General features: G+C 35.1%; 1 protein-coding gene across 4 annotated transcripts in view; it reads right to left on the reverse strand.

The window, feature by feature from the left end:
* Positions 1–22,575, reverse strand: part of kcnc2 (potassium voltage-gated channel, Shaw-related subfamily, member 2) — a 53,475-nt gene that overhangs the window by 13,967 nt on the left and 16,933 nt on the right. The window lies entirely within an intron of this gene.

Consider the following 22,575-nt stretch of genomic DNA (forward strand, 5'->3'; position numbering starts at 1 on the left):
TAAATATATATATATAAATTATATATATATATATACACACACACACATATTATGTAAACAAACTTTTCTGTTAGATTCGATTAATCACATTTAATCATATAAAATATGATATATATTTTCATATAAAATGTAGCCAAAAGATATATAACTTATATCTTGTATAACTAATAAATTATTTATCAGAGATTTTTTAATATTTAACCTCATTTAATTTTCCATATTTATAATATGTATGTAATATGTTTATTTCTTATGTTTAAAAATATATTTAAAAATAAATATATAATATATATTTAAAAAAAAATATATATTTTTTTCATATAAAATATAATATAATCATATTTGTATATAATTGTTTACATAAAAATATTTTTATATGTATACACATATATACGAAATTTATATATACACACATTATGTAAATAAACTTATGTTAAATTCAATTAATCGTGATTAATCATATAAAATATGATATACATTTTCATAAAAAATATAAAAAAATATTTATATATGTATGTTTATTTCTTATGTATAAAAAGAAGAAATAATATTTTTATATATAATATTATAATATAATCATATTGTATATAATTGTTTCTAAAAATATTTTTATTTTTATATATATATATATATATATATATATATATATATATATATATATATATATATATATATATATATATATATAAAATCATTAATTTGGGATTCAAATGAATCAGTGAGTCGTTTTGAATTGATTCATGAACTGCCCAAAGGAACAGACTCATTCTTGTGAATGGGTTTATTTAAACGCTCTTCCCAAAGCATCATATGAGAGAACGGCGCAACTTTTATCTTAGATTTATTGCTCGTCTGTGGTACAACAGCATACAATGTGACATAAATAGAATTGCACTTTTAGTAAGTGTCTCTCCACCACCGTTGTCATGAAAATGCGAGGCACACCAAAACACTCCAGTATCTTGGCCGGTCATCGGCGTGCAATATTTAATGTCAATAAAAGCCGTCAAATGAGTGAGTCAGACCTTACAGCAGCTGCGTTCAGCCCACACAACAGCGCTCCAGCCTCGTCTGTCAACACATCACCTTAATGTCTACACAATTATTCAGAAAGCACACATCGTAACAGACCCCGTGTGCCGTCACTCAGCCACAAACATAACACACTCGCATAACTCAATATTAAACCCAATTATGGTAGTTACTGCACTCGTATCTCAACCTTATATTCACAGCGAGCCTACCAGAATAACAGATCACCACAGAACTGAAAAGACTCCAGTCAAAGTATCGCTAAAGGCAGTAGCCAGAGCTGCCGAATGTGAAAAGACATCAGTGCGGGACAGCCTGTCCCCTCTGGATAACGTCTCAAAGGGGCCTGTCTCTCGCTTTTACTCTTGCTTTGTTTTAGCGTCCTAATGAGGCTTTAACTCATCTGGAGGGCTATAATCACCACAAAGCCAGCAGAAATGATCAGGACCGAAGCATTATGGGATCAGACAATGAAAACAACCTCCAAACGCACTATAATAGGGTCTTTGTTGGTCTACTGCGCGTGTGGTACACTTGTAAGCAGTATCTAATGATCTTGTCATCCACTGCAGGCTTCAGAAGTCTCCCATGAACTGCTGCTGCTGTGGCTAATGTGGGGTTTGGCAGAGAACACAGCTGGCAGTGATCTGTGTGGGGTTTCACATCCGCACTAACCTCGCTGTGTACCCTGTGACTTCATTAACCAAGCAAGCAGCCTAAAGCTGAGCTGTACTTTCATGTGTACACTAGCAGTGCTTCATTTGCTCTGATTCTAAAGCCTAGTGAGCTGCACTGTAAAAAAAAACAACATTTTTTCTTTTGTCAAATCAACTTCTATAATTAATGTGGTTCAAATAACATTATAGTTTGAGTTTCTGTTGATTAAACCAATCACCTGCATTGTATTAACTCAAATTTTTAATTTCGATGAACTCAAAATTAAGGCAACCAGGTAACTTACTTTTTTAAGGTAAACCAACAATTATTTTTTACAGTGTGTATGCACCTGACAAATAAATGTCTCAACCATTTCTATAGAGGCAGATTTGTGTCTCAGTGTAAAAAAACAAAACAAAAGGTATTTGTGACATAACATTTAATATAAGAATGAGAAATAGTCACATTATGAGATAAAAAGTCACAATAATAATTTATTGTAGACATTTATTACAAAAAGTTGCACATATATACACACATATATATATATATATATATATAAAATGCATGCATATAATGTAGGGATGCATGCATATATATATACATATGCAATTATATACATGCATTAAAATAAAAAACACTTAGTAATTAAATTTTATTTTTTATATATATATACAGTACAGTCCAAAAGTTTGGAACCACTAAGATTTTTAATGTTTTTAAAAGAAGTTTCGTCTGCTCACCAAGGCTACATTTATTTAATTAAAAATACAGTAAAAACAGTAATATTGTGAAATATTATTACAATTTAAAATAACTGTTTTCTATTTAAATATATTTCACAAAGTAATTTATTCCTGTGATGCAAAGCTGAATTTTCAGCATCATTACTCCAGTCTTCAGTGTCACATGATCCTTCAGAAATCATTCTAATATGCTGATCTGCTGCTCAAGAAACATTTAATGTGTACAATTGTACAAAATATTTGTGCACAATATTTTTTTTCAGGATTATTTGATGAATAGAAAGTTCAAAAGAACAGTGTTTATCTGAAATCTAATCTTTTGTAACATTATAAATGTCTTTACTGCCACTTTTGATTGATTTAATGCATCCTTGCTGAATAAAAGTATTCATTTCTTTAATTTCTTTTCAAAAAAATAAAAATAAAAATTCTTACTGACCCCAAACTTTTGAACGGTAGTGTATAATGCTACAGAAGCTTTGTATTTCAGATAAATGCTGTTCTTTTGAACTTTCTATTCATCAAGGAATCCTGAAAAAAAAAGTACACAACTGTTTTCAACATTGAAAATAATCATAAATGTTTATTGAGCAGCAAATCAGCATATTAGAATGATTTCTGAAGGATCATGTGACACTGAAGACTGGAGTAATGATGCTGAAAATTCAGCTTTGCATCACAGGAATAAATTACTTTGTCAAATATATTTAAATAGTACACAGTTATTTTAAATTGTAATAATATTTCACAATATTACTGTTTTTTACTGTATTTTTAATTAAATAAATGTAGCCTTGGTGAGCAGACGAAACTTCTTTTAAAAACATTAAAAATCTTAGTGGTTCCAAACTTTTGAAATGTACTGTATATTTTTTACCCCCTGGAATGTGGTTGGGCTATAGTTTTGGGCTAGATTTGAGTAGCAAATGGGCAGGTTGTGAAAACCTGGCAACCCTGGCTGAGATGATCCTGATCATTTACAGAGTTGCTAAACCATGAGCAGCATTTTAAATCAGCCTCTTATGAGGTTATATTTCAGTTATGATGCTGCCTATATAGACAGTAGACAGCAACACAGCTCACTAGGTTTAAAACATGCAGATCAACAAGCAAAAAAGCAGTTGCCCAGGAGCAACACTATTTACAAAAGACACCATTTGACAGTTGCATTGGACAGATTAGAACACCTGGAAAATAAAATTGTTATTTCGGATACGTCCCGCATGACAGAAAAATCTATTTGAAGGAGTTGAGCTCCTTTGATGAGAGGCTGGTATCAGTATTGACATTGGAGGTGCTTTCTATGGTGATACAGAGGCTTTATACTCCTCCTTATTTAAGTCTGTGGAAAATGGATCAAACGTGCACTCTTCCTGCACTCCCCGAAGTATGTGTGTGTGTCGTGCCATAGATAGCACTGTCTGTGACAGGTTCTGATGCTAATAAAAGAAAGTTCTGTTTTTTTTTTTATCCAAAGCTGCTTAAAAATGGTGATTTATTTGAGTGTGAAGCTGTAGACGTAGCTGTCTCCGTGAATCCATGTGCGTGTGTTTGGCCGTGACTGAAGGTCACCTGTGGATGATTCTCTCAGGACCCCCATCTCTAAACATATGGCAGACACGGCGCTGTCTCCCAGGCAACAGTGTCAGGAAAAGCTCCACGACAACAAGACCCTGGTGTGTCAGACTCCTCTGAGTGTGATTATCAGAATACACCCCATCTTAAGCACACACACACACACATGCACGTTGACTTAGCTATCTAAATGAGGATAATGCATACAATGATTTCTTTTAGTAGCGTAAATTAAATTAATAATGAAATGTGGAGTGTGTACTGAATATGAGGAGGTTAACTATTACAAGATGATTGACAGGCCGGTTTACAGTCACACAATGCATGTAACTATGAGACAGAGCGCAATTTCAGTCTCCCATAGGGCATAGTATAAGTAGACGAATTGAGACGCAGCATGTATATGATGCTGCGCATGACACAATAGTCAAATATGGAAGGAGAGGGAAAACTGCTTAATTCCTTTGTGAAACAGACAACAAAATAATCTATATATAAATTTTGTAAACACAAACCTTGATGTTGGCTTGAGAAAGCCTGACCAGAACGTTTGATGTAGTTTTAAAAGCTGGAAGTTTGAAGGTTTTCTATGGAGCCCCGCACATGACAAAAAAGCAACTCGTGCACACGATTTACTGTTTCGTTCCTTCGATTTGCTAAATCATGAGCACGATTTATTTCGTTCCCTTCATTTGCTAAATCGTGCACATGATTTACTGTTTCGGTTTCCTCGATTTGCTAAATCGTGAGCATGATTTACTATTTCGTTTCCTTGATTTGCTAAATCATGCACATAATTTACTATTTCGGTTTCCTCGATTTGCGAAATCGTGAGCATGATTTACTATTTTGTTTTCCTTGATTTGCTAAATCGTGAGCATGATTTACTATTTTGTTCCCTCGATTTGCTAAATCGTGAGCATGATTTACTATTTTGTTTTCCTCGATTTGCTGAATCGTGCACATGATTTACTATTTCGTTTTCCTCAATTTGCTAAATCGTGAGCATGATTTACTATTTTGTTCCCTCGATTTGCTAAATCGTGAGCATGATTTACTATTTCGTTTTCCTCAATTTGCTAAATCGTGAGCATGATTTACTATTTTGTTCCCTCGATTTGCTAAATCGTGCACATGATTTACTATTTCGTTTTCCTCAATTTGCTAAATCGTGAGCATGATTTACTATTTTGTTCCCTCGATTTGCTAAATCGTGAGCATGATTTACTATTTCGTTCCCTCGATTTGCTAAATCGTGAGCATGATTTACTATTTCGTTTCCTTGATTTGCTAAATCATGCACATAATTTACTATTTCGGTTTCCTCGATTTGCGAAATCGTGAGCATGATTTACTATTTTGTTTTCCTTGATTTGCTAAATTGTGAGCATGATTTACTATTTTGTTCCCTCGATTTGCTAAATCGTGAGCATGATTTACTATTTCGTTTTCCTCAATTTGCTAAATCGTGAGCATGATTTACTATTTTGTTTTCCTCGATTTGCTAAATCGTGAGCATGATTTACTATTTTGTTTTCCTCGATTTGCTAAATCGTGAGCATGATTTACTATTTTGTTCCCTCAATTTGCTAAATCGTGAGCATGATTTACTATTTCGTTTTCCTCAATTTGCTAAATCGTGAGCATGATTTACTATTTTGTTCCCTCGATTTGCTAAATCGTGCACATGATTTACTATTTCGTTTTCCTCAATTTGCTAAATCGTGAGCATGATTTACTATTTTGTTCCCTCGATTTGCTAAATCGTGAGCATGATTTACTATTTCGTTCCCTCGATTTGCTAAATCGTGAGCATGATTTACTATTTCGTTTCCTTGATTTGCTAAATCATGCACATAATTTACTATTTCGGTTTCCTCGATTTGCGAAATCGTGAGCATGATTTACTATTTTGTTTTCCTTGATTTGCTAAATTGTGAGCATGATTTACTATTTTGTTCCCTCGATTTGCTAAATCGTGAGCATGATTTACTATTTTGTTTTCCTCGATTTGCTAAATCGTGCACATGATTTACTATTTCGTTTTCCTCAATTTGCTAAATCGTGAGCATGATTTACTATTTTGTTTTCCTCGATTTGCTAAATCGTGAGCATGATTTACTATTTTGTTCCCTCGATTTGCTAAATCGTGAGCATGATTTACTATTTTGTTTTCCTCGATTTGCTAAATCGTGAGCATGATTTACTATTTTGTTTTCCTCGATTTGCTAAATCGTGAGCATGATTTACTATTTTGTTTTCCTCGATTTGCTAAATCGTGAGCATGATTTACTATTTTGTTTTCCTCGATTTGCTAAATCGTGAGCATGATTTACTATTTTGTTTTCCTCGATTTGCTAAATCGTGAGCATGATTTACCATTTCGTTTTCCTCGATTTGCTAAATCGTGAGCATGATTTACTATTTCGTTTTCCTCGATTTGCTAAATCGTGAACATGATTTACTATTTCGTTTTCCTCGATTTGCTAAAACGTGCACATGATTTACTATTTTGTTTTCCTCGATTTGCTAAATCGTGAGCATGATTTACTATTTTGTTTTCCTCGATTTGCTAAATCGTGAGCATGATTTACTATTTTGTTTTCCTCGATTTGCTAAATCGTGAGCATGATTTACTATTTCGTTCCCTCGATTTGCTAAATCGTGAGCATGATTTACTATTTCGTTCCCTCGATTTGCTAAATCGTGAGCATGATTTACTATTTCGTTCCCTCGATTTGCTAAATTGTAAGCATGATTTACCATTTCGTTTTCCTCGATTTGCTAAATCGTGAGCATGATTTACTATTTCGTTTTCCTTGATTTGCTAAATTGTGAGCATGATTTACTATTTCATTCCCTCGATTTGCTAAATCGTGAGCATGATTTACCGTTTCGTTCCCTCGATTTGCTAAATCGTGAGCATGATTTACCGTTTCGTTCTCTCGATTTGCTAAATCGTGAGCATTATTTACTATTTCGTTCCCTCCTTACGCTATATCATGTGCACGATATACAATTTCGTTCCCTCGATTTGCTAAATCGTGCACACGATTTACTAATTCGTTCCCTCGTTTTATAAATCATGAGCATGATTTAGCAAATCGAGGGAACAAATTAGTAAAACGTGCGCACAATTTATAAAACGAGGGATCGAATTAGTAAATCGTGTGCATGATTTAACCTACTATTTTTTTCCTGCATGTCATGTGCGAGGTTGTGTAATTTTCAGTTTGAAGTAGTTTAAAAGCAATTTATCACATGGAAGGTTATGTTTAGTGCATTGCATTGTGGGATACAATAGTCAGTGTGCTTTGTTGTATACTGCAAGTTTTGACAAATTTAGTGTTTGCATCCAAATCTGCATACTGAAATTTACATACTGAAGTTATCCGATGACAACGTAGCATACTGCTGCTTAAAATGTTCATGTTATATAATGCATCACACATCTACTTCTAAACATAGTATGTAGTGTAGTACACTAGTGAACATAAAACAGACAGAAGTTATGAATACAGATGAAGTGTGTCATCTGCCAAAATCAAGTCTTGTCACGGCTTTATTTGCGAGCCGGTGAGACAACACTTCAACGCTGGGATTCACCGTCACTCAAATATTATCGCTGTCAGCCACATGCACACACATTCGCTGACAGCTACTGTAGTCTGTTATTATCCGACTAATGTATTGCGAGTAGTTCACGCACTCATGAGGGGTCCGGACGACATCCCTGTGGCGGGAAAACGATGAATGTCAAATGAAGGGTGGAAGCGTATCAGAGCCACTAATGGCTTTCAGAGGAAATCTGCTCCAAGGTTCAGTTCTGAGATGTGTGTCTGTGGGTGAGTTATATGTGTGAATCACATCTACAGGTGAGTCCCAGTCCCTGTTCAACAACAGGAGCAGGAAGTCCTTTCACACGAGCGGAGGGACGTTCCACAATCATACTCGCTCCCGGCATGCAAGTACTTATGTAGGTCACACAAAAAAAAAAAAAAAGGTGTCTGTGGATCTGTACCAAAAACGAGCGAGCTACACCGGCAGCTGCCTTCTAAGGCAGCATACTAACAGGGATAAAAGCTCATAAGCGACTGATTTAGAAAGCTCTACATGGTCATAACTCTGTATGACACATAAACAGTGCTCCTCACATGGAGACTTGACTCGCAGTTCATTTCAATAGTTTTTAATCAGCATGCTAAACAAACACCACAATATTCTACATATAATACAATGTCTATTGTATTTTTCTATATACTGCCATTCAGAAGTTTGGGGTTGGCAAGATGCTCACCAAGGCTGCATTTATTTGATTAAAAATAACGTAAAAAATGTGAAATATTATTACAATTTCAAATAGCTCTTTTCTATGTGAATATGTTTTAAAAACTAATTTATTTCTGTGATCAAAGCTGAATTTTCAGCATCATTACTCCAGTCTTCAGTGTCACATGATCCTTCAGAAATCATTCTAATATGCTGATTTGCTCAAGAAACATTTCTTATTATAATAAATGTTGAAAACAACTGTGCTGCTTAATATTTTTCTGGAAACCATGATACATTTATTTCAATGATCCTTTCAATATCCTTTGCACATTTTTTCCGTGATTGATGTTAATTGCATTATAAGTCACTTTGGAATATAAAGGCATGGGTATACTCCATTTCTCGCACACAGCTTTTGATGTACAGTATACTCAAGAATGGATGAGCGCGGATGGACACATTCAACACATGTACAGTACAATTACATGGCGGATATAGTACGTCCGGATTACATTCATACCACACACATTCATACTTTTTTAACGGTCACAGACCTTCTGTGGTCAGTATGAAGGTCTGGCTACGTGAGACTATGGATCTGCTATTGCATGCAAAGAACCAAGACAAAAAAAGATGGAGAAGGATATGTTGCTTTGTGTAATGTTTTGTATCGCTCTTTACGCGCTCTTTTTCACATCACAACTGTCCATACTGTCACCTAGTGGACTCTTCTGTCTCAACATTCACCTTGACAACAAGAGGTTACTTGCATAATACACAAAATTTTGCCGGAAAGCAGTGCATTTCCAGCTATTACTTATCAGTTTTTGGTTTGTAATTAATTATATTACTAAATCAACATTTGTCTTGATTCGTTTGCCATCTTAAAGTCGAACGTGCCTATTTTTTTACTGAGCCCTTAGAAATGAATAATGGGACCAAAAAAGAGTGTCTGTGGCTCTGTTCCAATCCCCGATGAGTTGTCTTGTTGTCTACTTTCTTCATAGGCAACATCTCAACTCAAATGGAACCTCATAATTGACTGATTTGAAATGCTCTACATTAGCATTTTTCACATCATGAACAAGAGATTTCAATAGAATTTGACATTATAATGTTGCCTAACAATCTGATACTGTAGCAAGGGGAAAAAAACAGACAGCACCCAAATATATTGGATAAAAAGGTCCCTTTTGATGCCCTAAAGTGCTGTTGTAGGTAGCTCACTGTGTTTCTGAACAGAGCCTGTATGTGTGTTCTAAGCATGCAATCTGGTGTTCTGTTTTGTGCATTATAAATGGCCATCTCCTCTCCACAGCAGTTGCTGTTTAATTCATTTCATGCTCTTTCAGTAAAGCTTGATGGGCTTTTGACAGTGGGACCGGAGAGATCAGCCCGTGCCCATCTGAACTCCATTACAGTTACATCACAACGTCATATCAAGTTTTCAGGGCTCTCAGTAAAACGAGAGCATCTTTAAATGCATTTCTCTTCATCACCATGCTGAGATCATGATTGTGTGATTGAGCCGACAGGCAAAAACGCACGCGGAGGCACTTTGCACACAAAAAAATAAATATGGTATGCTGAGAATGGCATACACCCGAACTATTTTTTTCTGTATGCATGAAATACTTGGACTCCAGTTGCTTATTAAAGCGAGCAAGGTAACGAGATCAAGTAATGTAACATAATCGATTCAGAATATCATACTAGTCTTACTACTAGTATGGTAAGTAGGGTTATTATGGCTAATAGTCTTATTAATTCCTGTCTGCTATGATTCAATTCAAAACACAGCCATAAACCAAGAAGTAATTTTATACAGCAGTGTTTCCTATATGGACTGTCCCATAATTTGTTCAAACTACTATCATAACTCTATAAACGCAATTAAATTTTTTAAAATAAAACATTACAATAAATTACACGTTGTGATTTAAACATCCAGTCACATTAATTCAGCTAATTAATCAGTCAAAATGACTGATTAAATTCACCAGTGATTCATTAAAGGAATCGACTCATAAGAGTCAACTGCTCATGAATCAGATTGTAGTGTTTATTTTTGCACACAGCCAGAAAAAAAAAAACCCATCAGAAACTCATGTTGTTATTATATCATTTCTTTTGACACCAAATAGCGGCGCAACAAACACTGATCCAGAGAATCTACTGACAGATTCTGTCGTCTCTCTCTTAAACGTGTCTTTCAGCGAGTCTGATATGATCTGTGCTCACGGTCGTATTAGCCATCTGTTCATCACTCCTACTCCTAAACGGCGTGTCAGTGACGTCATCCGCCTGGTGGTTCCTACTGTACCGTCAGAAGCTCCCGTACAAACACACACAGTCCCGCTGGCGTTCCTGCAGGTATGGCAGATGTCCTGATCATGTGTGTGAACCCACGGCAGGATTCCCGCGCTAATGACAGACACGCGGGCCATGAGAAACCTAAACATTACTGCACAACAAAAACATCAACCCCATTTACACTAGAATATAGATGGCCTCATATCAAACACAAATGGACTAAAAACCACAGTCAATTTTTGAAAACTTTTTCTTTTTACTTTAATGCACATTGATGGAAGCTTGTCTCTACCACGGAATAAAAAATAAAAAATATAATTGACTTTTTTTCTCACAATTCTGACTTTTTTTTCTTGCAATTGTGTTTATATCTTACGTCTAAGAAAAAAATCACAATTCTACTTTTTTTATCGCAATTGCCAGTTTGCATCTCGCAATTTCTCTTCCTGCTAGTTAAATTACAACATCAAATAAACATGAAAGAACATCAGAAAGAATGTCGTTTTAACTGCGTCAGTACACACCATTTTTCAGGTTCAAGTCCACCCGACGTTAATCTACTAACTCCCCTGACTGCTTTGTCAGTCATATTGGCGAATTCGGTGATATGATTGGTTAGATCGCCTGTCAATCAAACTCCCTGCGAAGGGTCAATTCTGACTTTTTTTCCCCTCACAATTTGGTTTATATCTCACGTTTCTAAGAAAAGTTGCAGGCTATAAAGTCGCAGTTCAGAGAAATAAAGTCACAATTGCAAGATAAAGCTACAATTCTACTTTTTTCTCGCAATTGCCAGTTTATATGTCACATTTCTGAGAAAAAAATGTCCAAATTGCTAGATATGTCACAATTCTGAGAAATAGTCACAATTGCAAGATATTAAGTCGCAATTCTACTTTTTTCTCACAGTTGCCAGTTTACATCTCACAATTCTGACTTTTTTTCTCGCAATTGTATTTACATCTCACATTTCTAAGAAAAACAGTCCAAATTGTGAGATATAAGTTGCAATTCTGAGAAATAAAGTCGCAATTCTACTTTTTTTTTGCAATTGCCAGTTTACATCTTGCAATTCTGGCTTTTTTTCCCCTCACAATTTTGTTTATATCTCACATTTCTAAAGCCCAGAACACACAAGCTGACACCGACGAACTAGTGGCGATGAAAGCAGACTGTGGGATTGGCTCATGTCAGCAGCATCTGGGTCCAAAGTTGGCCTGACAAACCAAACCGACGCTCGACACCTGACGGCCAAGTAGCACGTCTGTTCTGCACCTGCGTAAGAAGAAATGCCTTTCTGTACCAGCAGGTAGCAGTAGCTGAACAGCCAATCAGAATGATCTGATGGCCCGACTGACCAACGAGCTCCGACGCCGATTCAACATTTCAAATCGGCCGAAAAAATGCCGACGAGGACCAACTTCAGCCGACCGTCTGCTTGGTGTGTTCCGGCCTTAAGAAAAAAACTTTAGAATTGCAAGATATTAAGTCACAATTCAAATTTTTTTCTCACAATTGCCAGTTTATATCTCACAATTCTGACTTTTTCTGAGACCCGTGAAAAATACATCATGGAGCAAAGAGGACACTGACAAAATGTCAAAAAACAAGACAGAGCAGGTTACTTTTGATGTGAGACTTTCTAGCATCAAATAAACATGAATGAACATCAGAAGTAATGTTTTTTCAACCGCGAAAAAAGTCAGTACACACCATTTTTTCAAGTTCAAGTCCACCGACATTAATCTACTCTCCTGGCTGCTTTGTAGGACAAAATGGCAGATTCGGTGTTATGATTGGTTAGATCGGCTGTCAATCAAACTCCAGAGGAAGGGTCAGTTGTGAGTTATAATGTCAGAAATTTGAGATTATGACTATTTTTCAGAATTTGCAACTTTATATCTCACAATTCTGGCTTTAAAACTCGAAATTGCGAGTTTATATCTGTTATATCTTTTATATCTTGTTTATAACAATTCTGAAGGAAAACGTTGTGAGAAATTGCAAGAAAAAAATCAGAACTGTAAAATAAAAAGTCGAAATTACCTTTTCATTCCATAGAACTCGCTCTGCAATGCGCCAAACATTACATAATCACGTTGGAAAGGTCACGTGTGACATGGGCGGAGGTACCAAGCAAGTGTTTACAAAAGGAACGTGCAAATGCTGTCAAACGACCTTTACAAAAAAAGGTAAAACAACAATGTCGGAGCTGGAGGAGAAAATGAGAGTTTTTCACCCTACCGCAGTATTTCCATTTCCAACGTGATTACGTAATGCGTGGCGCATCGCAGAGCAGTGCAAGATGGGAATTTGTGGTTAAAAGGTATATTTTTAAGGTATACATTTTTTTTTTTTTTTTTTAGAAAATGACAGATGGTTTCACTAGATAAGACCCTTATTGGGATCATGTAGAGCTCTTTAAAGCTGCACTGAAACTGACATTTGGACCTTCAACTCATTGGTAACTGTTGAAGTCCACTATATGGAGAAAAAAACTGGAATGTTTTCCACAAAAACCTTAATTTCTTTTCGATTGAAGAAAGAAAGACGAACATCTTGGATGACATGGGGGTGAGTAAATTATCAAGAAATTTTAATTCTGAAGTGAACTAATCATTTAATGCAGAGTCAAACCTGATCAGGTTTACGTTTCACTACAAGCGTTTATGTGATGAATATTGTTTTAAATGGTCTATTTTTAATCGGATTCTTTTTTTAGCATTAAATATGAATGCACAGAGTATTTATAATTGCTCACATTGTCATTATGGATTACATCATCCATATAAACCATCTTGGATTATATATTCCCCATGGTGCTCGTCACAATGCATGCATCTAGAATAAATGTTGTAGAATTGGGTTAAAACAAGAAATGTGCTTGCTGAAATGTTGCCTACGTAGGCAACTCACTAGGTTTACCAGCAGAACTTCTCCTTCCCTCTGTGTTTTTGTAGGTTATAAAAAGGTGCAGCAGCCGATCGTGTGTCTACACAAAGACTGTCATTGTGTTTTCTTCTCATATCGGGGGTACCATGGTAACCGCACCCCATCTCTCTCCGACGCGCTTGCTTTCTCTCCGCCGTAACGAGGACGAGGGGTGAGCGAGAAGACAAGCGGAACGGGAAGAGTTGGGGAAGATGGCAGGGAGAAAACAAGCATGCGTTTGGCACAGAACGCAGGGATTTCCCTCACAGATGCGCTCGCTCGCACAGCGCCGGATGTCATCTAAACAATGAAAGGTCATTCTGTGTGCGTGTGCATGTGTGTCCGTGCGATGAGAGCAGAAAGGGTGGAAATAACAGCAGATGGAGACGGACTGAAACTGAATGCAAATGACACACAAACCCTCAGCACATGACAAAGAGATTTACTCCTCTCGCTCGTTCTGACAGGCTGTCCGGCTCGCTCGGGGAAGCCGGTTAAACTTGCGCGCTCGGCACGCTGCCAGCAGCCCACGTAAAAATAGAATATCAAACACTTCCAAGCCTTCGCTTCTCATCTTAATAATTCAGTGTAACTTCAGCACCCTTGAGAAGAGCGATGTTAAAATGCTTTAAATGCACTGACATCTCACTCTCACACAATCCTGCCCTCCTGAAGGTGTGTGTGTCAGTGAATTATATGCCTTTTATGTGAGCCAAATCAAAATAAATGATTTGTTTACCTATTTAAACAGTCTGCAACATTTATAATCTACTCTTAAAAAATATGTTTTTTCTGTCTTTGTTCAAAAAAACTCCTTATTTTTCCCATATTTGTCATTGTTGCAGCTCATTCGCTACCCAATCTGTCAGTAACGCTCTCTTTAGTTCCTGTCTCTATGAAGCCCCGCCTTCTGAAAATCACAATGTGCTCTGATTGGTTGGCTGGAGCAGTGTGTTGTGATTGGTCAAGCGCTTTGAGCGTGTTTGGGAAATGTCCCGCCCCTTACCATAAGCGCAAGTTTCAAAACACTACTAACTAACTCAACCAGGCCCCGCCCCTTTATTTTGCATATGCCTTGGACAGGAATTATTTAAATGAGGAATATTGTGATGGAAGAAAACTCAAGACTACAATCGAAGTGTTTCAATGAGTTCAGAAACAGTGACACTGATGTAGAGAATAACTCCTGCTGGAAGGGGTGGTTGATTATGATTACACTTTTTGAACTTTAGTTAGTGTGTAATGTTGCTGTTTGAGCATAAACAACATCTGCAAAGTTACAACAATCAAAGTTCAATGCAAGGGAAGATATTTTCTTCCTGAGTCTCTCCATCAGTGTCGACTCCGGTTTGAACAATGTAAGGCTGAACACCGTTACTGACAATCCTCATTTTGTCTGCACGAGATTCTCCAGCTTTGTTGTTGTTGAGCAACTGAAGCACGAGCTGTTAAAGCTCCGCCCTCTTCTGGAAAGGGGGTGGGGAGCAGCAGCTCATTTGCATTTAAAGAGACACACACAAAAGGGCGTGTTTTTGCTCACACCCAAATAGGGGCAAATTTGACAAGCTATAATAAATGATCTGTGGGGTATTTTGAGCTGAAACTTCACATACACACACTGGGGATACCAGAGACTTATATTACATCTTGTGAAAGGCATTATAGAACCCCTTTAAACAAAATAAGAATTGTGGGAATACAAGCTTACAGTTTTTCTCTATAAAGTATAAGATAACTGTTCGTTTTTACCTCCAAAAGTCTGTGAAACTCAACTGTAAAATTACTTAAAATGTCTCGTTAGATCTATTACAATTTTTCACTATATATACACAATAGAAAGGGGACACACTGTAAACCAATTAACAGTATTTTACTGTTAAAATTAAAAATTCTACTGAATGCAGGGAGGAAAAAAACAATAGCATGATCACTTTCAAGCAGTATTTCCATTATATATGTACTTTCAAGAGTGTGTTTTTGTATAATACTTATGGTTAGTCACTAACCCTCAGCATACGCATTAGTAAGAGTGATACTAGTCTTAGCAAATGCCTCAAACATTCACTATTAAGCAAAGCTCATGGTTTTGAATAAATCATCAGAGCTGCTTTGGGGTAGATATGGTCCATTTTCTGTCTGATTTTCCAGACGCTTTCGAAAGACTTGCATTGAAAGCATGAAGCCTGCGCTAGGAGTTGCATCCATTTCTGCTGGAAAACAACAGACGAAAACAACAGACGACGGGTATTTAAAGATAATTAGTCTGGGCATATGGAAGATGAATGAATTCACGTTTCTGCCTGATGCAATTATGAAAGGAGGTGCAGTCATATCGCTCCGACACTCCAGAAGGAGTTCTAGCACAAATGTGTCATTCCTTTCCTAAACGAGAATAAATGCATAAAAAAAAAAAAAAAAAAAAAAAAACATAAAATACATCCTGAAATAGTAACAGTCGCCTCTGCTGGGCTATTAATACTCTGAGTTACAAAAGGTGCGATCGCGCTCTCAGAGATTTCGACTTGCGACGCAATCTGCACGCCACTTTGGCGTATGAATTTTTCAGCTCTTTTCAGATGGCTTTTGTCGTCAGTTGTTATCTGGGTGCATTGTCATCTTCTTTCTCTTTGGTTTTGGTCCTCACAAGGAGCCAAGGCTATGGATTCAGCTGTTGCTATGGTGACCGCATTACGTAAGTTGTCATAGAGATAGGCCGGGTAGACGAGGACAGGTGTGACAGCGTGGTGCCGTTGTTCCCAAAGCCGACTCGCGCAGATTTGACCTTCTGATGTGTGTAAGCGCACACGCGTGACTCTCACACACTATTACTGTCCTGATGGCGTGTGTGAAAGTTATGATCTAGAGTTTTGGCAATCAGACAGACACATGGTGAAGCTTAAGGCAACTTTCACACAGACACACACACACACAGACACAAACAGCTTTTACTTTGCTGACTGACAACTGACCCTCACTGGTAGATTTCATTTGTCATACACATATTTCTAACATCATAAACATCACATATTTGGTCAAAATTCACCCGATTTCTTTCAGATGCTCCATCGACATGCATTAAAGCAGCAGATCCCAACCTTTTTCCCCAAGAAACCCCTTATTTTACATTATATGTTTCATAACCGCAGATCTATATTTTATTATTATTGTCTATTTTTGGAACATACATTAAAAACACAAAATTTAAATATTTAATTAAATATTAACATTTTATAATTAGGTATAAGCTATAATATATAAATGTATGCATATATTATATAATATTTTAAATAAAATATTATTATTATTATTATTATTACTATTACTACTACTACTACTACTACTACTACTACTACTACTACTACTACTACTACTACTACTACTATTACTATCATTATTATTAGAATATATTTAATAAAATATAATACATATAATAATGATAATAATAATAATAATAATATATTATTATAATATAATAATAACACTCTGTATGTGTGTGAATAAACATATATACATATATATATATATATATATATATATATATATATATATATATATATATATATATATATATATATATATATATATATATATATATATATATATATATATATATATATTATAGTAATGTATTAATGTATTATTACTATTATTTATTTTTGAATATATGTAAAACTAAATTTAAATATTTAAATTTAACACTATAATTATGTATATATTATAATACATACATGTATGCATATATTATATATTTTAAATAAAGTTATTACTGCTATTACTACCATTATTATTATTAGAATAGAGAATATATTTAATAAAATATAACAGTAATAATTATAAAATTTATATCTCTGTGCGTGTGTGTATATATATTATTTTTATTTATTTTTTAAATATATGTAAAATACATACAATTTAAATATTAACACTATAATTATGTATATATTATAATATATAAATGTATGCACATATTATTTAATATTTTAAATAAAGTTATTATTATTATTATTATTATTATTATTATTATATATATATAAACTATTATTTTTATTTATTTTGAAATATATGTAAAATACATAAAATATAAATATTTCAATATTAACACTTTATAATTATGTATATATTATAAGGAATAAAAGAATATAAATGAACATAAATGAATATATTCATATATTCATATATTATATCATTTTTAAATAAAATGTAAATTATATTTATAATATTTAATAAAATGAAAAATGTATATTACTTATATTAATAATATATTAACAATAATATTTAATAAAATATTATATAATTAAATATGTTATAATTTCATAATTATATATTACAATTAAATATTATATATATTCATATATTACATAATTATGTTATATATTTAAATACATGTCTAAAATATATATTATCCTTTAAATCTGTTCCTTTAAAATTGCCTGTTTGAATGACCAAAAGAAAGATGTGGAAGGTTTCTGACACCTGTTTGAACAAAACAAATGTCACGATGAGGGAAAAGTTGGCTAAATCAGTTATGGACTATATTTAGCGTGAAAAACGGCTGCATCCCTCCAGTAATTTGCTCTCAAAAACTATCAAGGCACCAAGAACGCAAGGGAAATAATTTATTGCGGTGGCTCAACCTCCACAACCAGAAGCCTGTTGTCTCCTCCTCACGGGCCACTACATCATCTGCGCAGCGTTACGGAGGGCTGGTTCCCGTGGCTCTGGCGAGCGTGTCGCGGGTGAGCTGGGAGCTGATGAATCATGAATGCTGGTGTTTTAGTGTGAGATTGGGGGTAATTTGGCTAAATGGATATAGATGGTACGGCCGCTCCATTATTAAGAGAGTGTGGAGAGATGGATGGTGGGATGAGCGAGATGCCCGAGTGAAAATCTACCATCATTTTTTTTCAGTCCGCTCCAGACGGGGTTCCTAATGGATGGGAGTGTGTGTATGTGTGTGTCCGAGGTGTGTGCAGCGGCGTGTGAAGGGGAAAATGTGCTCGAGAAACATTATAGGGTGAATACAAACTGTTGGGTCATAGCAAAGCTAACAGGAGAATAAAACTTGAACTGAAGTGAGCTGGATGACGACACTATTGTCTTCTATATCTGCTGTACAGATTTATTGAATTGAAAATAATGTTGCATAAAGCGCTATATATAAATAACTTGACTACATAAGTCACAAAGCAAAAATCATATTTAAAGATTTTGAGAATGTCTCTGTGTTTTTTGTCAATAGAAAGGAAGTCAATGGGGTCCAATGTTGCTTGGTTTCCCAACGTTCTTCCAAATGTATTCTTTTTAAACTTTTGTGTTCTGTAGAAGAAAGAAAGTCATACAGGTTTAGAGAGTATATAAATGACCTAATTTAATTTCTCTATGCTCTATTCATATTTTATTTATATAGCGCATTATATACACTCTAAAAAAAATGTTTTTTCACAGTGGAAAGGTAGGAGGAAGCACTGCGGTAGGGCGAAAAATCATCCGACATCAGTGTTTTATCTTTTTTTTTGTAAAGGATGTTTGACTTTATCTTTGAACATTTGCTTTGTAAACACTTGCTTGGTACTTTCGCCTACGTCACACATGACCTTTCCAGCATGATTATGTAATGTGTAATATATATATATATATATATATATATATATATATATATATATATATATATATCTCGTTTTGCTAGATAAGACTCTTATTCCTCGTCTGGTATTGTGTAGAGGCCTTTGAAGCTGCATTGCAACTGCAATTTAGACCTTCAACCTGTTGGTCCCCATTGAAGTCCACTATAAGGAGAATAATCCTAGAATGTTTTCCTCAAAAACCTTCACTTCTTTTCCACCGAAGAAAGAAAGACATGAACATCTTGGATGACATGGGGATGAGTAAATTATCAGGAAATTTTAATTCTGAAGCGAACTGATCCTTTAATGCCAAAAAGGTTCTATATAAGGAGAAATGTCTCAAATTATTGTATAATACTTTCATATGTAATGGGTTATTTCAGTTTTTCTAATGATAAAGAATCTATTTGAGCCGTTTAATTCATAAAATGTCATTAAAAATTAATTGAAACTAAATTAATTTAAAAAAAAAAAAACTATGACTGGAATTCCTAAAAGGTTCTATATATGAAGCGCCTGATAGAACTCTTCAAGGTTCTAAAAAGAACCTCTATATAGAACCTTTACTTCTGAAAGTGTTACTTCAGAAGATAAGTGTGCTGTTGCTTTAAATGCGATCAGATTCATCTGTGGAACAACGAGGGAGACAGAAACACAGATTCATAAGCAGGCAGGTCTGACAGAATGAGGAGAAGCGTGAAAGAACAGCAGCCGTTCTGATCAGTCAGACAGACAGATTCCCGAGGGCTTCGCTCGCTGAAGTTTTGAATCACTGATGCCCTTGCCCTGGCCTTCTGAATTTCACCCCCGTAATCAAACCACACGCACGAGCTCAAATCCCTCATGAGCGCAGGAGAGACTCTCAGAATAAGACAGAGGAAATGAATCCACCCGAAGAGCCTCGCGAACCCTTTCATTGTTCCAAACCCACTCAAGGTCAGCGAGGAGTGTAAGACTATCTGTCAGCGAGGAGATGAAAAATGCTCACATTCTGATGCTTTCATTAAAGAAATAGTTGAACATTTCTGTCATCATTTATTTATCCTCATGATGGTGCAAACTCAGAAAACACAAAAGCAGAATAAACTGACTAAAAGCATCACAAATGTGGTCCATATGAGTAATGAACTATATTCTGCGTCTTCTCAAGTCAATGAAATGGAAAATCAAAAGAAAGTTTTGAATTTTAACAGCATTTAACAGAGCAGACAGACTGACCTTGAGTCAGTCAATGAACATTTTTAGGTGAACTATTCATGTAGAAAGTCATAAGTTGCCAAATAAAACATCTAAATGTGCATCTAACATCCTTAACCCTGCACAGAATCAAAACATTTCACCATCCATCTGAGAAATCGCAAGAACAACCGCTGCCAAAAAAACAGATCACATCATAAACTGTTCTCTGACAACATAATTAGCATGTTTGATTACAATTTAACAACACAATTCATAAACTGCTCTGTATACCAAATATCCACATGTAACAGACGTTGAATATTTATCATAGATTTCCAACATTAACCAGCATAGCTGTTTGGTAAAAATAAATTAGACTGATTGGATACAATATAATATAATATAATATAATATAATGCCAAAAGATCCCCCCTAAAAACCATGTTATTAAAAATAAAAAAATAAAAAAATTTTTTTATAAATATATATCTATACATATCTTTTTTCCTACATCACGGACACTTACCACCACCACTCTAAAAAAATAACTGTAAAAAACAGAAAAAAAAAATGTATACCGTCAAATACCGTTTTCCATTAAAACAGTAATATACCATAAAATCAATGCATTCTGGGTTATATTTGTTGTTTTAAGAAAATAGGCCTATAGGCTACTTTCATGAAAACGACAAATAACATTACCCAGGATGCACTGTAATATACAGAATGGATTATACTGAAAAAATGCATGGACAAATAATAATACCCAGAATGCATTGTTTTTACGGCATATTATTGTTTCAGTGGAAAACTGTATTTTACGATGTAAATTTGTTTAGTTTTTTACAGTTATGTTTTAGAGATGGGGAAAGTTATTTTCTAAAAGTAATGCATTACAATATTGCGTTACTCTCTAAAAAAGTAACTAATTGCGTTACTTGGTTACTTTTTGTGGAAAGTCTCTACGAGTTACAGTTTGGTCTGCCCGATCACTTTAAGGGGAGAATGCTGATCCTTGGAAAATTTAACAATAGAGTTTCAGTGCTACACGCTCGAACCCCTAATGAAACACAAAATGAAATGATGTTTAACTAAAGTCATTTTTGCTTATTAGTATGGTTGAATTTGATCATCGAAGGTCAGCAGCAAAGACATTGGTTAATAAAGTGAGATTAAATACATAAAGTATATTTGTATAACATATTTACTTGTACATAGTTACTTGTAATGTGTTACCCCCAACACTGCTTACCGTGTCCTAGAAGCCCACTGAAAAGCGACTCCTTCACAATAAAACACAATATTTTTTAAATACAAAATAAGATATTTTAGTTAGACTGGCCAGCTGTAACACATACCGATGTATAGCACTATATAACACACAAGATCCAACCCGACTCTCAGTTTGTGTGTAATTTCACATCACACGTGAAAGTGGCAGAAAACAAGCAGCGCTGAGCAGCAGCAGGTGTGTGTAACATGCTGGGAAAGAGCGAGCTGCCGTGTGTGTGTGTGTGTGTGTGTGTGTGTGTGTGTGTGTGAGAGAGAGAGAGACGGCTGCTATTTCTGTCTGCAAACTGACCCTCCAACTCAGACCGCTGTCAACACGTTCATACCTGCGCTCTAGAGGTCAGGAGAGCAAATCCATGAAACACCTTCACAGGTGCAGCCAAATGAAATGAATGGACTGCCTTTAGAAACCTGATCACGTCAGTTTACAGTGTGTGTGTGTGTTTGTGTACAGGAGGACGAAGGAAGCGTGCCAGCGAGAGAGAGAGACAGACAGATAAAGGATAAATCAATGTGATCTCATTCTGTCACTTAAAGCAAAGTTATCTGGGAAAAAAAGGATTTCATCAGAACAAAATCATCTTTGAGACTGTAATTCAAACAGAACACATACAGAAGATATAGCACCAGTGTCAGTTTTTACATCTTATTCAAGATCAATATATATTTATGCATTTGCTGTGAAGTTTTTCAGAGGAACCATCATTTCAACCAAACAGACAAAATAAATCACAGTATTTAATTTAAGCAAAATGCAGAAAAATAGACAAACAAACAAAAAGAATAATATTATTGAATCATTTTCATGCATTTTTTTGCAAAGATGAAAGTTTTTTTTACAAGAAAATATTTGAGTCTTTCTACTTCAAAATTTAACGTTTAATTCAGTTACTTGCCTTTTCTTTGTAATTATTTGTGAAATGTACTAGCAATTTCTGAGTGAAAACTGTTTCAAA

This window comes from Megalobrama amblycephala, linkage group LG14 (genome assembly GCF_018812025.1).
Source record: "Megalobrama amblycephala isolate DHTTF-2021 linkage group LG14, ASM1881202v1, whole genome shotgun sequence".
Taxonomy (NCBI): domain Eukaryota; kingdom Metazoa; phylum Chordata; class Actinopteri; order Cypriniformes; family Xenocyprididae; genus Megalobrama; species Megalobrama amblycephala.